Raw genomic sequence first — 11,348 nt, 5'->3', positions numbered from 1 at the left:
CCGCATGCATATAAAACTTTTACTGTGAATCGCAATGACAACAGGAGCACGGGTTCGGAAAAAATGCATGGCTGCGACTGCACGGGATGCGAAAAAAGCGGCGTTTTCAGAAGAAAAGGCACCTCAACACAAAGTTGGGCTTTTTGCAGCGGCGCGATGGAGGCGCGACGAGGTTGGACTGCATGCAATGACGAGGCAGGGCTGCGTGCGACGGTTGGGGAGACGCGACAAAGCGCAGATGCGTGTGGCGGTTGTGGACGCAAGAGGAAGCCAAAACGCGGTGGTTTGCGAGAGATAGTGGAGGTTGTGGGGGAAGAATTTGTGATTGTTGAAAGTCAAATTTAATGTAGAGGATAAGCATCTTTAGGACAAGCTTTGTTTAAATTCGTAAAGTCGACGCACATGCGTCATTTACCTGTGTTTTTCCTTACCATTACCACATTTGAGAGCCATGTAGTGAAGCGGAGTTCCTTGATGAAGCCAGCATTGAGGAGTTTCTTAGTCTCCTCAAGAGCTGCTTTTGTTTTTTCTGCTCCGAGGTTCCTTTTCTTCTGGGCGACCGGCTTGTTGGATTTGTTTATGGCGAGCTTGTGGCAAATTACATTTGGATTTATTCCTGGCATGTCTGCTGGTGTCCAGGCGAATAGGTCGGCGTTATCTTGGAGTACTCTTATGAGTTTGCTTTTTTCTTCTCCTTCTAGTGCTCGCCCGACGTAAGTGAACTGCTCGTCCCTGGAAGTCAGAGGAATCTTCTGGAGCTCGCCTATCGGCTGAGGTCTTTCCTGGAAGTCCTCTCTAGGGTCTAGTTCAACAAGGGTTAAAATCTCGGATGTTGATCTTGTCCTCTGGTGAGCCACTGTTTGCGTATCAGTTTTCTTTAGGCTGGTATTGTAACACTGCCGAGCTTGTTGTCGGTCTGAATGTACGGTTGCTATTTTGTTCTGTACCTGAAACTTAACACACAAATGTAATGTAGATACTACCGCTCTGAATTTATTCAGGGCGGGTCTTCCGAAAATAATATTATAAGGGCTAGGACAGTCGACTATTAGATATTGAATGTCAATGGTTTTTGTTAATGGGGGTCGCCCATAGTCGTTTTTAGCCAAATGTGTCCCTTAATTGGAACTCTTTCTCCGGAGAACCCAACCAGCTCTCCGGTTGATGGTTGCATGGCTTTCTCAGACAGTTGCATTTTTATAAAGGTGGAATAGAAAAGTACATCAGCGCTACTACCTGGGTCTAAAAGGACCTTTCTTACCAGTAACTCTCCTGTCTGGACGGTTATGACGACTGGGTCGTCGAGGTTTAGGCTTGTTGAGATTAGGTCGTCCTGGCCAAAGGTTATTTCTGGCTCTGTTGTGTTGTGTTTTGTTGGGGGTGGTGCTCCTTCAATTGCTAGCATTGCTCGGTAGCTTCTCTTTCGTGCCGAGCTTGTTTCACCTCCTCCAGCATATCCTCCGAATATACAGTTTATGATTCCTCTAGGGGATCTGTTGTTGTCCATCTTTCTTTACTTGTTGTTCGCTCCTCCGGTTCCCTTTTGGTTTCTTTGCCTTTCTGTCCTTCGACATACTTGTCTAAGAGCCCTTGTCGAGCTAGCCTTTCCAATAGGTCCTTGGCTATCACACATTCGTCTGTTGTGTGTCCATACTTCTGATGGAAGGCACAGTGCTTGCTTTTGTCCACGAACCGTTGGTCTTGATAGCTTCCCGCTCTGGCTGGAGGTTTAACTATTTTGGCGTGGAGAATTTCCTTGATTATGTTCTCCCTTTTTGTGTTGAATTTGGTATAAGTATCAAACTTTGGGGTGAGTTTGAAGGGTTTCTTTTGATCTTTCCTGCTCATTGGCCTGAATGTCTTTTCTTCCTCCTTTCTGGTCGGCAGCTTGTCTGGCTTTTGTGCTTCGCGTAGTTCCTCGATTTCCATTTGACCTGCGGCCCTTTCTCGGAATTCCTCCAGTGTTTTGGGTTTAGTGATCGCTATTGTTTCTCTGAACTTTCCTGGTCTGAGTCCGGTCTTAAGTGCATGTAGGTGGACGTTAGGATCTAAGTCTGGAATTTCCATGGTTGCTTCAGCAAATCGGGTTAGGTAGTCTTTGAGACTTTCATGTTGTCCTTGCTTTATTGTCCCGAGATAGTCTGATCCATGGACATATATCCTTGAGGCGGCGAAGTAGTCAATGAAGGACCTTGCCAGATCCTCGAAGGACGAGATTGACCCTGCAGATAATTTAGAAAACCACAGTAAAGCAGCACCATCAAGGTAAGTGGGAAAAGAACGACATAGTATAGGTTCATTATTAGCGCCATTAAAGAACATCATAGACTGAAACTTTTTAATATGAGCTCGGGGGGTCACCAATCCCCCTGTAAGGCTCTAGGGAGTTAGGTAAAACGAAATTTTTAGGCATCTTAAAATTCGTGATTTCCTCGGAAAAGGGATTGTCCAGCGTCAATTTTTCTTTTGGTGGAGTGATGACTAAAGGGTCCGAGTTTCCCTGGGCTGAGCTTTTAGAGCTATTCCCCTCATGTTTTCCTGCGTTATTCTGTGCGGAGAGCTCGGTTAATCTCCGGACTTCTGCTTGAAGCTCGGCCATTTGGGTTAGGAACTCGGCTTGATTGAAGGGTTGAGCTCCGTTCTCATCCATGTCTAGGAGGTCAGAATCCCTGCGTAAAAGAAAAGAGGCAGAGCGTTTCAAAAGATATAAGTGGGGTTAGATCGAATTAGGGCCCCACGGTGGGCGCCAAATGTTACGTCCTGTGGGTGCCGAGGTATAGCAGTCCCTCCTGCAGATCACAATGCTCGGCGGAAGGATAATACTTCGGCTGAGGAAGAACACGACGGCGGGAGCACCTGCAAAAAGCACTCCGACGCTCAAATAAGAATATGAATTAAGTGAGAGTATGTTAACTAAATAAGAATGAGTGTGTTGTGTAACCTGTCTTCTGTGAAGTTACTTTATCTGTTTATATAGGCGTTGGAAGTAAGTTGGTTAAAACTTGTTCTGGAATTTTCCGAGTTTGCCGAGAGTATCCCGATTCTAGTTAGTTGAGATTCTGTGTTTTGTTGGAGCTTTTAGATTTTTTAGTGTTAATTATTTACTTGATTCTGTTTGGTGAGGTATCATGGTTATCGGAGTTCTGTTTCGACGAGATAAGCTCTGTTGACCGAGCTTATAGGCTACGTATCAGTATATATTGAGTGTTTTTTTAGCAAAAATAATTGAATTTTAATGGTATCTTTGAAGAGAACTACTCATTCACTTTCTCAATGAAAGATTTTAACTTCTGAACTTATACAATGAAGAGGTTGTCCATCCCACAATTTAAGTATATATAACATCTATAATCACACATGCATTTAAGTATATCAATATCTATAATTTGATGTATATATATAACATCTATAATAATTACACGTGTATTTAAGTATATATAACATCAATAATATCCATAATTTTATATATGTAGTATCTATAATTTTATACATACAACATCCATTTTAATAATCAAATAATATAATATCATACATAAATTAAACTAAAATAAAACATTTTCATAATTGAATAATGATTATTAAAACATTTTCATAATTAAAAAGTACAAAAACATGGAAAAAGGTATAATTCATCAAAATCCAAATAAAAATAATGAATAATTATATATATTTATTTTATGCATATCAAAATTTAAATTAACAATGAAAACTAAAAAAAAAATACAATGAAATTAAAAGAACAAATTCAAAATATATATATATATTTTTTCCTTCTCTTTTCTTTTGTTTTCCGTCAACCCTCATCATCATTATCATTATTCATGCATGTCTTCCTTCTTCTAAATTAATATGGTTCGTTTGATCTATTTTGTTGTTCGATTTCAATTGTTTGACCTGTGCCGTGTCGCACTTCAACCTCTCTATTCTATGTTATAATTTTTTTTACCGACAGTCATTTATATTAATGTTATCATATTTTTTGAGAACGTAATCAATCTCATTTTTTACTTAATATAGATGAATTTACACTATGAGTGTATACTCTCAAGTTTCGTAATGTTTAATTTAGAAATTTTGGGATGTTTTTTATGAGTTGTGCTTTGAAAATTGTAATTTTTATTTTAAAAGATTGGATAATTATTATTGACATGATAAAAAAGAAAGTCAATTTTATGGTTGTATTTAAATTTTGTCTAACTTATTTTTTTAATAAATTTTGATTTAAAAATTATTTATTTTTATATCTTTTAAAGTAAATATTAATTTTTAATTTTTTTTAATAAGTAAACATTACTTTTTAGATATCATAGCATTTACCAAAAAAGAATATATTACTGAATTTAAATTTTCTAAATTTCGCATGTAATCCATAAAATCTAGAATTTGATATGTAGTGTAATTAATTGAATCAATTATTATAATAACAAATATATTAGATTATTTTAGAATGTGATAACGCAGTCCTTTAAGTGAGAGTATTATTTAAAAAATATTTTTTTAATTATTGATGAATTATTGTTTAGCTAGCAGTTAGCACTACTATTTTAATAAATACCTCAACTCTGAGAGTATTATGATAAATCTGACCATAGCATCTATAAGCATCCAAATGATTATTATTAGCATTGGAAAATCCGCTTTATAAATGGGTTGCCCATTAGCAAGATGAAAGAAGCTGCTACTATATTTACATAAGCCGAAACAAACCATAAGAAAAAAAGAAAAGAAAAAAGAAATTAGAAGTGCTATATAGATCATTTCATTTAATTAACAATTATTTAGGCAATAATTAATGATTGTAATATCTTTATTTATTTATGTATCTTTTGTACAGGAGAATATACTCCAAATACACTCCCCTTTTTTGGAAAAAAAAAAAGCGTAATTATTTATGGCGTCATAAACTCCAAAATATATACAAAGCACTCTTAAAAATTAGAAAAAAAAAATTGAAGAAAGATAGCATTTTCTATTTTTCATCTTCGGTAAACATCATTGCAAAATTTTATAGATAAGTATAGAGGCATTAGCAGCTTGCTCATTGATACGGCCGTTACCATAAGTATAAATCGGTTTTATGAGCTATAATTCGATCAAACCGTTATAAATCATTTCGAACATTATAAATTGGCCGTTTATTCAAATAATATCACTTAACGAAAACGACGATAAAAAGTGTAACAGTTGATGCTCGATTATAAAAGGTAAAATATCATATCTTCAAGATATATAAGAAATACACGATACTAACATAAGTATCGGAGTGTTTTTTGCAGGTACATTCTCTTATACTCATATTGTTTGAAACGTGGAATACCTTTGGACAAAAAATTCGGATCCTTCAACTTTATAACTCGGCGTTGGAGATATTTGTTCGGCGGCGACTTCTAGGAACCAAGGTAAAGTCCAGATACTTAATCAAGAACAATTGACGCCCATCGTAGAGCCGAGTATGAAAACTCCTTCCTACTCATCGATCTCAAAATTTTACGCATTAATCCATGCTCGGGTTGACCAACGTATGGCGGAGGCCAATCAACGTATGACTGAGGAAAATCCAAAAATGGCTAACCAAATTGCCGAGCTAGTCAATGCTCGGGTTGAGAATAATAATAATCATCGCCGTGAACACCTGGAGGATGAAGAACACCAGTCCGATCCGGCACACATCTCCGAAACCCCTTGAAATGATGAAGATGGGCAACCACGAAACGAAGGAACTCGGCCGAATGACGAAACTCGGCACAATAAGCTAAGGAAGCCTAGCCAGAAAATGAAAATGTCGAGCCTGACAACTCTGTTGGACCCTTCACAGCTGGCTTAATGAACTTTGAGCTACCTAGGAGGTTCATTCTGCCAACAACCCTAACACCCTATGATGGGTTGGGAGATCCAATGACATACATAAAAAAATTCAGATCCATAATGATCGTAAACGGTGCTTCTGATAACGTTTTATGCCGTCGCTTTTCTTCTTATTTAGATGGTCCTACACTTGATTGGTTTTGTTCTTTGTCTACAAATTCAATTTCTCGTTTTCAGAAATTAGCAACACTGTTCGAGGATCATTTCACTGGCTCTGCTATTTATTTGCATGACTCTGATTATTTGAACACCATAAAACAAGGACCAAACGAAAGCCTCAAAGACTACATGACCCGCTTCACAAAGGTGGCCGTGACTATACCAGGTCTTCATCCCGAAGTACATTTGCATGCCATTAAGAGTGGTCTTCGGCCAGGCAAGTTCCAGGAATCTATTGCTGTCGCCAAACCAAAAACCCTGGCCGAGTTTCAGGGGAAAGCGAAAGGGCAGATTGACATTGAAGAGTTACGGTAAGCTTGAAAATCAGACAAGACCCAATACAAGGAGGATGATAAGCCTCGGAAAAATAAGAAAAACTTCAAATTAACCCCACACTATGAGAGCTATACCCAGTTTAATACAAAGAGGGACGACATCATCAAGAAAATCCTCAACCCCAAACTGATCAAACCACCTCGAAAGGCCGGAACTTATCAAGACGCAAAAAATGGAGACAAATCCAAATATTGTAGCTTCCATCAAAAGCACGGACATACCAACGATGAATGTATCATTGCTAAGGATCTGCTAGAGCGTTTAGCTCGGCAGAGCCACCTGGACAAATACATCGGTGACCATATACAGAGACGTCCCCCTTATTCAGCTGACAATACCTCGGCGGGACAACACTCCCGAGACAAAGACAAAGCAACCTCAAGTCACCTCGACTAACCATGAAGGGTAATTAACTGTATTTCTGGTGGTTTTGCAGGTGGAGGACCCACAAGTTCGGCGCGTAAGCGTTCATACCGAGCCATCTTTTCAATTGAAGGTGGTTCTGCCCAAGATCTAGCACCACCACATCTTCCGCAGATGGCGTTCCAGGCATTCGATCTTAGTATGAACACTCCGAACTTGGACGACCCGGTGGTAATTGCTATTCAGTTAGGCGATCTTCTGGTACGCAAAATACTATTGGATCTGGGAAGTAGTGCGGACGTCCTCTTCTATTCCACCTTCCAGAAGATGAAGCTCAGCGACAGGATCCTCCAACCTTCTACTGGAGATCTGGTCGGTTTTTCAGGTGAACGCGTCCCTGTGCTAGGGTCTGTGTGGTTAAAAACCACACTGGGTGAGCATCACTTATCCTAAACCTATGATGTACAATATTTAGTGGTCGACTATTTTAGCCCATATAATCTGATACTTGGCCGTCCTTTCTTGAACAAATTCAGCGTCATAGTATCTACAATTTATCTCTGTGTAAAGTTTCATGTACAGGATGACGTTGTCGCCACCATTCACAACGACCATAGAGAAGCTCGCCAATGTTATAATATCAGCCTCAAGCATACCAACTGACCTATAACAACACAAGTGAACAACATCCGCAATATCGGCGAATCACCAGCCTTATCCGATCTCGATCCTAGAGCCGAGTTTCTTGAAAGGCCACCACCTACAAAGGATTTGCAGAAAATATATTGACACTGACTCACAAAAATTTACTTATGTAGGTACAACTCTCAGCCTCGAAGAGAAGAGCAGGTTCTAAAAGTTTTTGTCCCAACATGCCGACTTGTTTGCTTGGAAATTGATCCCTCGGTTATCTCAGATAAGCTGGCGCTAGACCCATCAATAAAGCCTATAGCTCAAAAAAAAAAGGAACTTGAGAGCCGAAAAAAGGCAAGCCTCCTTGGAGGAAATCAGGAAGCTACTTCATGCCGGTTTCATCAGAAAAATTCAGTTCACCATTTGGCTGACAAATGTGATAATGATAAAAAAACAAAATGGTAAATAACGTATGTGTGTTGGTTTCACTAATCTCAATAAAACATGCTCAAAAATGCGTATTCTCTATCCTCTATTGATTGCCTAGTTGACAATGTATCAGGTTATCAAACTTTGAGTTTCATAGATACATATTCTAGTTATAACCAGATTCTCATGCATCCATTCGATCAAAATAAATCTGCTTTACTCAAAAACACTCATAATTCTGCATATTTAGTTAGCAAAAGCTTTATTGCTTTTCGGGTACAGTATCCAAATAGGTAGAGGAAATATTCTATAAAAAAGGCTCTTTAGATTCTTTTTTTTTTCCCTTATATTAGTGGTGTTGTTGGCGTAATTACTTTGCTAACTTTCTTGTTTAATTGGATTTCATTCATCAGGTCATCCAGAAACATGTGTTAGTAGTAATCATATATAAATCATTATAATTCCTACCATCTAAATTTTTTTATAAATAAAATCTAACTAAATTAAATAATAAAACTTAAAATAATAGTAATTATAAGTAATTTTTATTATATTAAATCAATTTAATTAAATTTAATTAATAAAAAAATTTGAATATATAGTATTATTTATCATAATTTGTCTGCTAATCATTTTATTCGAGTTTTACCTTTTAACTGATCAAAGCACACTTAAGACTAAACCCTCCAAGAGTTGCAACTTGCATGATCTATAATAAGTTATCAATTTTTGTCGCAACTCACTAGCCACATCCGAATTCCGAACATAGTTCTTAAATGCATCTAGGTACATACTATGTACTTGCAATAATATCACCAGAATTGCACCATACAATTTTACCTTTATTATTTTAATAAGTTTAGCTAATGAAACACTGTTTGTTAAGATTGTTTAAATATTTTAATCAAGATAAAGTTTAAAACAAATTCAAAAAAAACTGTTTATTTAATTTCAATTTGTTTTAACACAAAAAGCATAAACTTTTAAATTTTAGTTAATTTCTCAACGAATGCGACACTCATCATGGCAAACAAAATTCAAAATTTTAAATACAAGTGCATAGAATTTTCATAAACACAGACATGCACAATTTTTCTCATCCTTAAAGTCGGCTTGTTGATTAATCCATGAGAAAATTATTGTAATGGGGCCAACACAAGAAAATTCTGCAATGCAAGTTTCAGTGAATGAATGGTGGCTATTGAACTCACAAGAGCTACTTGGAAGGCTCTCACATCACATCAACTCCAATTAGTGATTAATTAATTAATTAGTGAATAATCAAAGTGATGTATAAAAATCAAATGGCGCGGGAGGACTGATCAATAGGCGCAGGATCTTATCGATAAGAAAAACAAGCAATTAATAAGGACTGCTATCAAATGGAATCTAATCCGGTCAATATCAATGCTTCTTATTATCACATGCCGTACACACCAACTCATCATTCTTGTCTTCTACTACACCACTCATCCCACCACATGCAGCTGTTTTTCCCTTTTTTAAAATATTTTTTATTTTGTTTTTGTTTGAATGAACTTTTGAAATATTCTTGAGCTGTTGTAATATGTAGCTAATTATTTTTGATATGTTTATTATAGTTGTGTAATATGTATAAATGAAGTTTTGGGTATGTAATGCTTAATTATGGGACTCATAATTAGTTTTAAAGAAATCGTTAGTGTCGATTTATTTAAAATCATTACCTACGATTTGAGTGAAGAAGAATAATAATTAGAAAGCTTTGGATTAATAGCTAGAATTAACTTAGAAAATGAGAGTAACGATTTCATGGTTGTAGAAATTCTGAAAAAAAAATTTGTCTTACTTAAAATAGTTAATTTCATTTTTACAATTTTTTTGTCTTTTTTTAAAATCGTAAATCACAATTTTTTATGACATTGAAAACTCTCATATCAATGCATTACATTAAATTAGTATAATATTAATGTATTACATTCTTTCAATTGTAATATCCAAAAAATTAACCGTAATATGTCGCCTTTTTTTTATAAAGTATATAATTTGGATGCTAAAAAATATAGTGAATAATATTTACAAAAAGTATTTTGATATTCAAGTCAATAAATACTTAAGAAATATATGAATTTTATGAATATAAAATATTATAAATTATCATGTTCTCTCTCTTTAAAATATAGAAATAAGTATTTTTTATAAATATAGAATTAATGTTATGATCATTGATCATTAAATTAAATAATAGTTATTAAAATAATCTGTTATAAATTTAGAATAATAATAAATAAAATTGAATTATAAAGTGATGGATCAAAATTTTTTTATTCATAAATAACGAACGTGCTAGTGGGAAATTTGTCCATAAATACGCCGCTTTATTATTTATATATAGAACTATTGGACTGATTAACTTCCTTTTTTAATAGGAAAACAGGGTATATAAGCATATGCCATATAGTATAGTATATAATTATGTCAATGAGTATATGTAGTATATATAGTATAGTATATATAATTATATAGTATAGTATAGTAGTATATATAGTATAGTATATAATTATGTCAATGAGTATATGTATGTACTGTATATATGTACCGTTATTGATGATGAAATTTAACTACCTTTTTCTAGCTAGTTGATATGAATGAATCAAAGTGTCAAACTCAAATCACTTTCCCTGTCTAATTAAAAATTTCCACTTTCTGATGCTAATTAAATCACATAAGACACTTTTGAAAGTAACCTACACCTAATGAGCCATGATTTTCTGCATGCAACTTGTGCAGTAGATCAATAATATTACATACCTAATAAGTTGACTACTTTTAGAGAATATACTAATAAATAAATAATAAATCATATATATAATTTTTTTTAATTGTTTACAATATCTCTCAACTTGATATATTAAAGACTCATTTAATTAATAACATTAAAACATGAAAACCGAAATTATAGAAACATATTTATTATATGTAAAGATGTCGATAAAAAATTTTATTTGTACAATAAAATTCTGAATTTTAGAAATTAAATTATGAGCTAATTGAAATTTATTGATATTTATTTACGATTTGTATTTTTAAAAATTTATAAAAAAGGTAATTAAAGTTAAGCATGAGATTTTGAGCTTTAAATTAATTAGCACGCATAATTTTTATAGTAATCGAGTATTTTTTATTTATAATTTAAAGTTTTAGTAATTAAAAAATAATAAAAATTTTATATGCTTTATTTTAAATATTTAAATTTTAAACCTTATTTTATAAATAAAGGAGAATTAATTTGATTATCTCCAATTTTTATATTGAATGAGTATTTATTTGAAAATAGTTTACACGTTGATAATTAAATGGTATTTTAAAGATAATTATTTTGTATTTAATTTGATTTTAAATTATTACTATACTTTTTTATTTTTTATTAAAATTTTTGCTCTACCAAACCTCAATTTTCAATTTCATACACAAATTCTAATCCTAACTTCATCACACACACTAATTCTAACTCCTTCACTCACAGCTGCCACCCTCACTCCGCTCACTCTCTCACCAACGGTCACACCACACACACAAACACA

Source organism: Arachis hypogaea, chromosome 3 (genome assembly GCF_003086295.3).
Source record: "Arachis hypogaea cultivar Tifrunner chromosome 3, arahy.Tifrunner.gnm2.J5K5, whole genome shotgun sequence".
Classification (NCBI taxonomy): Eukaryota; Viridiplantae; Streptophyta; class Magnoliopsida; order Fabales; family Fabaceae; genus Arachis; species Arachis hypogaea.
The sequence above is the reverse complement of the archived record's forward strand: the minus strand, read 5'-3'. Positions refer to the sequence as shown.